The 12409-nt window shown below is 45.2% G+C and overlaps 1 protein-coding gene across 1 annotated transcript in view; it reads right to left on the bottom strand.

Moving 5' to 3' along the window:
- The window catches only part of Arsg (arylsulfatase G), a 134540-nt gene extending 124597 nt beyond the window's left edge, over positions 1-9943 (bottom strand). The window contains exon 1 of the mRNA XM_027425812.2: positions 9807-9943. The gene's annotated coding sequence lies outside the window, so the exon portion shown is untranslated. The remainder of the gene's footprint in view (positions 1-9806) is intronic.
- Positions 9944-12409: the final 2466 nt, after the last annotated feature.

Raw genomic sequence — 12409 nt, 5'->3', positions numbered from 1 at the left:
ATACAGCATCTTATTAGCCATAGAAATGGGACAATCTGTAGAACTTTGGGGAGGGTGAGTGACTTGAAGACAGTGTCTGTCCGAAAACTCGGACACACCTTAACAAGGTGGATGTAGCAAAGCTCTGTGAGGCTGCCCCGAGAAACACTTTAGGCTTGTGGGCAGTTTTACAGACGCCAGTGACTTCAGCACTTTACGACCTATTTTATACTACGAATGTTCAATACAATTTAATATTTATAACTGATTTCTGAGGGGTCTACTCTAAGTTTATTCTGTTTACTGCATGAGACAAGAACGTGTATGCCAATTTCAGTATGTCAACGATCAGGGGTGTAAATGTTGGGAAGGGAAAAGAAAAGACAGGATTGTTGATTTGTTCTGTAGGAGTGACATTCCGGTACTTCTGGATTTACAATAAATTTATGGCTTTTTATTTAAAGAGTCTGATGCTCTTCTGTATTGAAGTGTTTTTGACTGATTTCAGAAACTGTAAAATCTTTGCGCTGCCCCAGGACACAGGATTCCCAAGGCATGAGTAACCCCCCCTCTCTCTCTCTTCCTCTCCCCCCCCACTCCCACACCCCCCCCCCCGTCCATAGTCAGGAAGCAGAGAAAAATGCCCAGAGACTTTAAAAATCATTTTCCTTAATTCTTTGGGAATTGTATACAGAATTTTTTTAATTTATTATTTTATGTGCATTGATGTTTTGCCTGCATGTGTATCTGTGTGAAAGTGTCAGATTCCCCAGAACCGGAGTTACAGACAGTCACTAGCTGCTGTGAGGGTGTTGGGAATTGAACCTGGGTCCTTTGGAAGAGGAGCCAGTGCTCTTAACTGCTGAGTCATCTCTCCAGCCCCTGTACAGTGTATTTTTGAGCATATTTCAACCCTCATTCCTCTTTCTAGCTCCTCCCAAATTCACCCCTCCCTCCCTCCCTCCCACCCCTACTTCGTATCCTTGGGTGGTTTTGTTTTTTGGTTTATAACCCCATGGAGTCCACTTTGTGTGGTTATGGGTATGAAGCAAGGGGGACCTATCAGAGTTCACACCACTAAAGAAAATGGAACTCCCCTCCCCAAAAGCTGTCAGTAGCTCAGTTGGGGGCTCATGAGCCCTTCTCCGTCCGTCCGTCCATCTATGCTGGGATGTTGTCTGGCTTGACTTGTAAAGGGAGAGCTGCTAGAGTTCACAAGCACAGCAGCCCCTCAGGTTAGAAGACGCTGGTTGTGTTCTAGTTCTCCCTGACCTCTGGCTCTTAGAATCTTTTCACCTCCTCTTCCAAGACAGTCCCTGAGCCTTGCGGGGGCGGGGGAGTGGTAACAGGTGTCCCATTTATGTCTGAGCATTCACTCCACTGACACATGCTGTCTGCATACCCAACACTAAAACTGTTCATTTATTTACTCAGAGTTTCACAGGCTAGCCATAAACTCTTCATATCCCTGCCTCAGCCTCCATATACACTATGTTCAGCTGACATTTTTTATTTTATTTTATTTCTGGTTTTTTATTTTATTTTTTTGAGACAGGATCTCTGTATGTATCGTGATTGTCCTGGAACTCTAGATTTGTAGAGCAGGCTGGTCTCAAACTCACAGAGATCTACATGCCTCTCTCTGGCTCTGCAGTGCCAGGATTAAAAGCGTGCACCACAATGACAAGCTTGACCATGTATTTTCTATTGATCCCTATAAATTATTTTGGAATACTTTAGAAAGTAATCCAAAGGGAAAAAGAAGAACAACAGGACAGATAAAAATTAAATAGCCTAATCACGTGAAAAGAAACAATTCAAATTTTTAAAATGAAACCTAATTTAACCTGATAATATGGTTATTATTATTTCCCCTCCTCAGCCACTTCTTTTAATGAGACAGAGCCTCAACTTTGCCCTGCCTGGCTTAATACTTGCTGCATAATCCAGACTGGCCTGAAACTCATGATAATCCTCCTGTCTCATCCTCCTGCATGCAAGAATTAAAGATAAATGACACCATTCCTAAAAACACTTCATTTCTTTTTCTTTTCTCTTTTCTTCTTGTGTGTGTGTGTGTGTGTGTGTGTGTGTGTGTGTGTGTGTGTGTGTTAGATGGATGCACTTGGCAGTGTGTGCAAATGTGAGCCAGCCAGATGGCTCAGATAAACTTAACAACCCAGAGTTTGATCTCCAGTACCCACACAATGGAAGAGAGAACCAACCTGTACAAGCTGTCCTCTGACACTCACACACATAAACCATGGCACATATGCCCCTTCATACCCATGCACACAGGATAGATCAAAATGTATTTTTTAAAAGCGTAATAAAGATATGTGGGCATAGCGGTACACGCCTGTAATCCCAGCATTTGGAAGACAGTGGTTGCAAGCTCAAGATCAGCCTGGCCAGGGCTACATACTACGATCCTCTTACAAAAAGAAAAATGTTAAATAGTGTGATGTTAAACGTACCCCAAAATGTCATGACCCTATTGGGAGGTGGGGCCTAGCAGAAGGAAGTCAGGCTACTGAGGGAATATCTCAGCTATTTTGCCACCGTGATTGGAAAGTTCCAGAAAGTCCCAAGAACTTTTCAAATCTCTTGTTTCATTTCATGCATTCATTTTCTTCCTTGCTTGTATTGAAACAGGGTCTCATGTAGCCCAGATTCACCTCAAACTTAATATATAGCCCAGAATGACCTTAAACTTCAGATCCTTCTACCTCCATCTCCCAAGTGCTGGGATTACAGTTGTGAGGCACCATGCTTGATTTTTGTGGGGCCAGGGGTTGAACCCTGGGTTTTGAGCATGCTACAGGGGCACTCCAGCAACTGAAGCCAGCTCAGAATGCTAAGTCTCTAGGCAAAAAGCCCAGACGCCCAATGCCAAGGGCTGGCAAGCTTTTACCATAAAGATCCAGATAGTAAATTCTTGAAGCTTTTCTTATTACACAGATTATGCCAAAACTATTCAGTTGACATTGTAGGTCCAAAGCAGTCACAGACTGTAAATGAAGGGGCATGGCTGCCTTCAATAACAGTTTTATCACAGTTTCAGAAATTGGGATTTTATAAAAATAATCATGTGCTCAAATCATACTTGATTGTATTGGGGAATATTAAGACATTTTTTGCTCACAATCTATTAGCATACAAATTGGGGGTGTGGTTGGAGAGATGGCTCAATACTACTCTTGCAGATGACCTAAGTTCAATTCCCAGCACCCAAATGGGGCAGCTCACACCTGCCAGTAACTACACCTCTGGGGGATCTGACACCGCCTTCTGCACTCCTCAGGCACCTGTGCACACGCTCGCGTACACACACACACACACACACACACACACACACACACACGTAATTGAAAATAAAATAAATCTTAGAAAGGAAGAAAGATTTGGTACCAGGCTTAGTGCATACACCTATAATTCCAGAACTTGGGAGACAAAGTCAAGAAGATCATGAGTTCAAGGTGTGTGTGTGTGTGTGTGTGTGTGTGTGTGTGTGTGTGTAATCTCGTGTCCTTTCTGTATGAATGTAGACCTGTAATTCTGTGTAATTGTTCGGGTCATATGCCCTCTTGAGGCAAATGTATGTCTTCATACACTGTTTCCAAACCTTTTACCAATTTATCTTTTTTTTTTTATAGCAAGGTCTTATGTAGCTCAGGCTAGCCTTCAACCGACATGTAGCAGAGGAAGACCTTCTGGTCCTCGTGCTTCCACACCTGAAGTGTTGGGATGATAGGCATGGTTACCATGCCCCGTGTTACGGAGTTTACAGATCAAACCCAGGGCCAGCGCATACTAGGCAGGTACTCTCCCAACTGAGCTTCATTCCTGGCCCACACAGTTACCAACTTTATTCTCCAGCAATATGTAGCTTCAGGACATGCACTTATATCTGGTTCAGAGTAGGAGATGCACCCTAAGTCTGAGTTTCAATAGACTAAACTCAAGCTACCTAGAGGTATTTATTATACATAAATTACCATACTCTGTCCAAAACAAACTAAAAATCAAAATCATACGATTCATCATCCCCCCCTCCCTACTCTCTGACAAGTCAGAGAGGGCCTTAAACTTGCTATGCAGCCAGGAACAACTTTGGACTGCTGATCCTCCGGCCTTCACCTCCCAAGTGCCAGGGTTGCAGACCTATACTACCATGCCTGGCATCATCCTTACGTTTCCAAAGCTCCCGAATTTTGGTGTTCACTGGTAAGCAATTTGAAGTTTTGAAGTTTTAAAGTCATTAAAACCAGCTCATCTGAAGACAATTTGGGCACAATATAGGTTGGCTCGATCCCATAGGTATAGAGGACACTAAGAAAAGAGAGGCAGTCCTTGTCTCCAGGCATGTCTCTAAAGCCAAGTCAACCACATCCAACGGGTGGGCCAGAGACGAGGTCCCCCTCGTGTTCATTTTTATAATGCTTCTAAAAGCACAAGACAGAATTAGTGGCCCCCAAACAAGCAGTTTGGGTTTTCATGCAAAAACTAAAAATTAAAAACCAAATTAGAATGACTTCGGTGCTCAAGGGTTCCTTGGAGGAGAAACAGATGGCAAGCCTGCTGATCCAGAACACATCACCTAAGCTCATGGAGAGGGAACACAACTTGGTCACACATCTGTGTCACTTATTTGCCTTTCCAGTCACTCAGGAAGACAAACATGTTAAGGACCTTAGCAGCCTTCTTCCTTAGACTCCAACACGATGCTCCTCCTCTCCCCTGACCACGCCATCCTTAGTCTTGTCTTTGCTGTTGAACTTTAGCCTAGTATTGATCACAGCATGCCCTGGCCCCTCTTCTACTAAACTACACCAACCTTTACTATCTGCAAATTCCACCAGAGCTACTGGGTTTTTTGTTTGTTTGTTTGATTGATTGATTGGTTGTTTGGTTGGTTGGTTGGTTGGTTGATTAGCGTGTTTTTTTTTTTTCGGAGGGGGGGTTGTTATTGAGAGAGGGCCCATGTAGCTCAGGCTAGCCTCAAACTCACTACATAGCAAGGATGACCTTGAATTGATCCTTCTGCCTCCATCTCTTGAGTGCTGGGATTATAGGCTTGTGCCCTGATACCTGGCTCTACTTTCTAAAAATATCCAGCATCTGACTGCATTGCAGTCTCTGCTTCTCTCTTTGATCCATGCTAATGTCATCTTAACTGTATCATAACAATAATCTTCCAGCTTGTTTGCCTGCTACACACTGACACCTTAAATTCCCATGTAGCAGCCGCGGTGATTCTTTTAAGGCACAAGCCAACCACAGCTCTTCAAGTATGAACCCTGGATGAACCACATGATGCTATGACTTTCCCCCTTGTCTAACTATACTGACCTCTGGCTGATTTCACCCCTTTATTTCTATTAATCTATGGGTGTTTGGCCTGCATGTATATCTGACCACCACAGGCATGCAATGCCTGAAGAGGCCAGAAGAGGGCATCAGATTCTCTAGTCCTGGAGCTACCATGCGTCCACTGAGCCATCTCTCCAGCCCTTATTAGTTCTTATTGTTCAAATTGAGGCTGACTGTGCCTGGTACCCCCTTCCATTCAATGTACATACAGCATATCCTTTTAATTTGCTTAATTCCAAATGCCATCCCTATGGAGGATTTTCTAGCTGTCCTATCCAAAAGAATATTTGGGGCTGGTGAACATAGCTCAATTGGTAGAGGGCTCATCTAGCATGCAGGAAGCCCAGAGTTCAATCCTCAGTACTGCATAAGACCAGATATGGTGGCACAAACATGTGAGACAAGGAGTTCAAGGTCATCCTTGACTATGGAAAGTCCAAGGCTTCCTGGAGTACACGAGAATATATCTCAGTTCCCAACCCCAAATGAATTTGCTTCTCTGACTCTATGCTATAAAAGCACCAATTTAATCCTTGATTTTCTATCTCTCTGTGTAGAAAATTAGGGGAGTTTTTTTTTTTTTTTTTTTCTTCACTGCTGTATCATGAAGGATTTGGCAAGGCCTAGCACATACTGGCATTAAAATATCATTATGAGACTATACATGTGAATGAATGAGTTTTTATTATTTTTCACTGATTGACAAACCCCTTGTTACATGAGTTTTTAAAGCTGGTATCTAGAGACTGGAGAGGTGGCTCAGCAGTTAAGAGCATTGGCTGCTCTTCCAGAGGACCCGGGTTCAATTCCCAGCACCCATATGGCAGCTTACAACCGTCTGTAGTTCCAGTTCCAGGGGATCTGACACCCTCATACAGGCATGCAGGCAGGCAAAAAAATCAAAACACCAATGCACATAAAATTAAAGTAATAAACAACTGGAATCTATACAATGATAGTCCAAAAGTCTGGTGAAGCTGAAAACATTCTGCACAGAAACCACTGTTGCTCCAAGACCTGGAGATGGGGCTTGAAGCACCCAGCACGAGTGTTAGCTGTACTATATGGTGTTGGCTGTAAGGACCAAACACTAATTGGTCCAGGAGCAGAGGCGAAGGACAGCAGATGGAAGAAATGAGCACAAAGTTGGTATGCAGATGGAAGGCTGTGAGGTTAATATATTACCCATGCACATTTAGTTTTAAATTAGTCTGCTTCCTTCCTATCTGTGTGTGGGCCTCCTCCCACCTTTTACTCACAGCCATGTAGCCCAAGCTGGCCGGAGCTTTCTACATAATAGTCCCACCTATCCTTAAATTCGCCATTCTTCTGCAATAGCTTAACAAATCCTGGGGGGTTGCAGGTGTGTACACCCAGGCTTGGGGCCCAGTAAATAGTTATTGATACAAGGAAACTGTACACAGTCACGGAGCACGGTGTGACATTTTAGTGCATGTATACAACAGGGAGTGAGGTCAAACCGAAGTCATTGGCACATCTACCATCCCAGACATTACTTATGTCTTTGTGTTGACAACATTCCAAGTCTTTTCCACTAGCTATTTTGTAACACACAATTATTGATCTGGGTGTGTGGTTCAGTGGTAGAACACTTTCCTAGCACACAGGAAGACCTAGGCAGAAAAACAAATGAAATAAAACATGGCAGTTTGTGTTTGGGATGAACCCCAGTCTTCACAAATGTTAGATGTGCACTCTCTCACTGAGTGATATTTATAGTCCAGAACTCACTGACTTCATATGTGTGCTGGCTCTATCATCATCATCATCATCATCATCATCATCATCATCATCATTATTATTATTAATTACATGTAGCGTGTAGTGTGCACGCACGTGTGTGTGTGTGTGTGTGTGTGTGTGTGTGTGTGTGCGCGTGTGTGTGCTGTATTGCATAGACAGTAACCAGAGGATAACCCAGGGATCAAACTTGGAACCTCAGGCTTGGCTGCAAGCACCTTCACCCACTGAGCCACCTCACCAGCACAGTTTCCTTGCTATTAAATGCCTTAGTTGATAGCAACTTTCTTCTCTGCTGAGGCAGATGTCCATAGACTGAGTGCTCTGATTCTTTACCAACCCCAGAGGGCCCCTTCTGGATTAGCAAAGAAGTTGAAAGAAAGCCTACTCCCATAAGCCCCTTTGGAAACAATCTGGAAAACAGTGGTTTGGTTTCTCGCTGTGGGTATTTTACTTGCACAAGGTCACATCTGAAACACAGAATTTGACATTAGAACAACCTGAATCTGGTCCAATTTTTGCCACTGGTTTAAATGTCACACGCTTATCCCCACAGGTACTATATCAGGGCATCTCAAACGTTGCCACTTGTGACCCCTTCTCTTTGCTTGAAAAATTTTTGTGACCCCCCATACATAAATTTTTGTATGTAGGTATACAAAACAGGTATGCAGGGCAAGCATTTACTGATAAGAAACCATAGATTCACTTAAAAACAATTCTTAAATTAAAGATGAAAGCAAACGAATACTAATGAGATGGATGTAGTTGTTTCTTTTTTACATAAAGAAGTAACTTTTGGACTGGGGGTGGGGCTGTGGTAGAGTCCTTACCACGCATAAAGGCCTGGGTTCGATCCCCAGGACACACACACACACACACACACCCACACACACACACACACACACACACACACACACACACTGGGGGGGATGTAAATCATGACTGAGTATCTGATAATGCAAGACACACGGCATCTTCAACATTTTCCACAGCTCATGCATTTTTAATGTTTTAAATCTTCAGTGATGAAAATGCCTCTTCTCAAAAATAATAATAAAAATAAAAGCAGAAAGTGGTAGAAGTATATTTAGGTCAATTTGAGAAGCTGTTAGAAGTTCTGTCCTAGGTCAGGCAGTAGTGGTGAATGCCTTTAATCCCAGCACATGGGAGTCAGAGACAGGCAGAGCTAAGAGTCCAAGACAGCCAGGGCTGCACAGAGAAACCCTGTCTCTAAAACAAAACAAAAAAGAAATTCTGTCCCACATCGCAAGCCAAATTCACATACGAATTTTGTTTTAGTGAAACTGAATTAGGCATCTCAAATGTAAACACAGGCATGCAGTGCCCACTGAGGACAGAACACGGTGTCGGATTCCCTGGAAATGGAGTTACAGATGATTGTGAGCTACCACGTGGGTGCTGGGAATCGAACTCAGGTCCTCTGTAAGAGCAGCCAGTGTTCCTAACACTGGGCCATCTCTCCAGATCTAGAAACTTTCTCAGTTGCCAATATTTTGTAACCCCAAAACTCGGTTACAGGAGCCCATGTGGGGTTACTACCCACAGTTTAAGACTCGACAATTGTAGGAGAAACTGCCGGCCAGCCTACCCAAGGTGCAGTCGCCCTGCCCAGGGTCCCAGACCAGACGACACCAGGCACTTCCTCCCTGAGCCAAGCCTGCTCTCTGCCCAGAGACTGCTGACCGAAGAAACACCTGACCCGAGACACCAATGACGAAAGGACAATGGCAGTTGAGTCAGCCAGTCAGCCAAAGGGACCTTGAGAGGGGGTATAAAGGTAGGCCTAACTTCCTTAATAGCATGCTCTGCTACTCACTGACTCCCAGTTCCTGAGTTGTTGGAGCTGTGTCTTCTCACGCCCTCCCTCAAAGGGTGTCGGAGCACAGTCACCAACAATAGACAATCTCTACATTTTATAACTTTACAACTCTGCTTTCCCAAATTGAAATAGTGCCAGGCCCTTGGCAATGAGGACTAAAGTAAATAAAAAAAATCAAATCAGGAATGGTAGTGAATGCCACTGATCCCAGCTCTGGGGAGACTTAGGCAGGAGGATTGGCATAAGTCTGAGGCCAGCTTAGGATGACATAGTGAGTTTGAGGCCAGTCCAGGCTACATGGTGAGACCCCATCAAACAAAAACAGGAAGGAAGGAAGGAAGGCAAGGAGAGAGGGATGGAGGGGGAAATGCTCGTGAGCACTCCCTGGGCTGTGAAGCAGAGGTCTGCCTGTGCCACTTTCAGCGGGAGCACCCGGGCCTGCATGGCACGGTCCCCAGCTCAGCCTCTCTCCACCCCTGCCTGGGTCTTAAGGGTACATCTTTCCTAGGTAGGTTTTCTCTGGGACAGTTGCTCCAGATAAAAGAATCCAGGAGGTGACTAACACTAGTTGGATTTTGTAGTTGTTATTGTTTTTGTTTTTGGCGGTGCGGGGAGGGGAGGGGTGAACCCATGAATCATGCCAGAGGACTCCCACTGGGCCACACACACACCCGCCCCCCAACCGGATGCTGGAGCTTGTGGCAAAACAGTTTTGCAAGAGCTCTGAAGTAGAACTGATTCCAGCTACGGCTCAGGTGCCGTGGCATCCAGACCGTCCAAGGCCGGGTTGTGGGAGCGGGGGTGGCCGGAGCCGCCCCGCAGTGGGTCGTGTCGAGCCTCGGTGGTTTACCTGGGTTCCTGACGCCCTGCAGGCCAAGCTCCCGACTGATTCCACTTTCCTCCCAGGGGCGGCCACAGGTGTCGCCTGCCCGCGCCGCTAGCTGTCCGCTGGAGGGATGGCTCCTGGGCGCAGCTGGGGACAACGACGCGCTTCCTGCCCGGGAAGGGCCCGATTGACGGCTATAGCAGTCCCGCCGCTGCCTGCATGGATTTTATCACTGGGGCTTCGGAGAGGAAACAACCAACAACCCCGTCCCCGTCCCCCGTCCCCACCCCCACCCCGTCCCTCTAGGGGCTTGAGATGAGTCATAGCCCTGTCAAGGAAATGTTTGCTTCGAAAAGCGAGCCCCGGGCTCGCCTGTGATGCCAGCCCTGGAGAGGCTCTGAGATGGAAGGACACCAGATCAAGGCCACCCTGAACTATATAGTGAGACCTGGTCCCACAGAACCAGTAGGAATGAAAAAAATGACGGAATAAGTACCAGCTGGACAAAAATTCTTGCCCATTGCTCCTGTTTGGCCTTCTCTATTAAGTTTCGTGTACTGAGATGTCAACGTTTCATCTATCGCTTGGTGTGTGTGTGTGTGTGTGTGTGTGTGTGTGTGTGAGAGAGAGAGAGAGAGAGAGAGAGAGAGAGAGAGAGAGAGAGAGAGAGAGAGAGAGAGAGAGAGATCCCTTGAAGCTAAAGAATAGAACATGTGACATAAAACGTTTTCAAACTCACTTATTTCTAAGGCGGTATTTAGATATTGGGAAATTCTTTTTTTTTTTCAGAATTTTTTATTTGAATTAGAAACAAGATTGTTTTACATGACAATCCCAGTTCCCTCTCCCTCCCCTCCTCCCTTACCACCCTCCCCCCAACTAAAACCCTATCACATATCCTTTCTGCTCTCCCTGAATGGTGAGGCCTTCCATAGGGTGTCATCAGAGTCTATCATATCCTTTGGGATAGGGCCTAGGCCCACCCCCGTGTGTCTGGGCTCAGGGAGTATTCCTCTATGTGGAATGGGCTCCCAAAGTCCACACCTATGCTAGGGATAAGGACTGAACTACTTAAGGAGGTCCTGTAGATTTCCGAGGTTTCCTCACTGAAACCATGTTCCTGGGGTCTGAATCAGTCCCATTCTGGTATCCCAGCTATCAGTCTGGGGAGCAAGAGTTCCCCAATGTTCAGGTCAGTTGTTTCTGTGGGTTTCACCAGCCTGGTCTGGACCCGTTTGCTCTTCACTCATCCTTCTCTGCATCTGGATTCCAGTTCAGTTCGGTGATTAGTTGTGGGTGTCTGCTTCTACTTCCACCAGCTACTGGATGAGGGCTATCGGGTGGCATATAAGTCAGTCATCAATCTCATAATCAGGGGAGGGCATTTAAGGTAGCCTCTCCTCTGTTGCTTAGATTGTTAGCTGGTGTCATCTTTGTAGATCTCCAGACAGGGAAATTCCTTTTCTTTTTAAAGATTTGTCACGTATACAGTGCTCTACCTGCATGTATGTCTGACTGCCAGAAGAGGGCACCAGATCCCATTACAGATGGTTGTGAACCACCATGTGTTTGCTGGGAATTGAACTCAGGACCTTTCCAAGAGCAGGCAGTGTTCTTAACCAATGAGCCATCTCTCCAGCCTGGGAAAATTATTTTCATCAGAAGTTTAACCTCATGTTCATTTACCATGTGGAGAGCAAAACCTGCTTGAAGTCCTGGCTAATGTAGAGTGTGCACCTTGCACTTTTAGCCCAGGCTCTCCTTACGGGGAGGGGTGGGGGGTGGGGGGGAGGAGGGGTGGTGGTGGTGGTGGTGAACACTCTACCACTGAGCTGCAGATACATTTGTATTGGGTGAGCACATCCTACATCAAGCATTAAGGCAGAGGACAACTTGGGAGAGCTAGTGCTCTCCTTCTAGCATGCAGGTCCCAGGAATCAGACTCAAGTCCTCAGGCCTGATGGTAGGTGCCTTCACCTGCTCAGTCAGCTCACCAGTCCCTAAATTGTATTTTTAAAGTTAATCCTAAAAAATTCTCCAAAAGTCTATACAACCTAATTTGTTACAACTGCACTTAAGATTGTTTAATAAATGTTTGTTATGTAAATTTTAGTTGTTCTGTCCCATTTTCATCAACTTTTCTTCCAAAAGTTCTTATTCTTGCTCCTTGGCAGAGCAGGCTAAAATGGACTTTTATCTTGTCCAGACAATTATAATTTCCAACTTTTTTTTTTTTTTTTTCCAAGACAGGGTTTCTCTGTAGCTTTGGGGGCTGTCCTGGAACTCACTCTGTAGACCAGGCTGGTCTTGAACTCAGAGATCAGCCTGCCTCTCAAGTGCTGGGATTAAAGGCATGGGCCACCAATGCCGGCTAATTCTCAACTTTTTAACCTAGGCAAATCTCTACTCTAGGTTTATGACTAATGTTGACCCATAGGAGAACTGCATTTACCTGGTAGGAAAACTGAACAAAATGCGGAAGAATGGGGAATGATTAAGAGTAATTATTCAAGGAAGAATTAAACTTCATAAACAAAACCTGTGAAACCCATCCGCTTCTTTCCAGGGTTAGACCAACCATGAACAGCCTTCAGTTGATGCCAGTGACAAGCAGCCATTTTCGGAAG

The sequence above is a fragment of the Cricetulus griseus genome, chromosome 7 (genome assembly GCF_003668045.3).
Source record: "Cricetulus griseus strain 17A/GY chromosome 7, alternate assembly CriGri-PICRH-1.0, whole genome shotgun sequence".
Classification (NCBI taxonomy): domain Eukaryota; kingdom Metazoa; phylum Chordata; class Mammalia; order Rodentia; family Cricetidae; genus Cricetulus; species Cricetulus griseus.
Note: the sequence above shows the minus strand (reverse complement) of the source record. Positions and strands in the feature narration are given on the sequence as shown.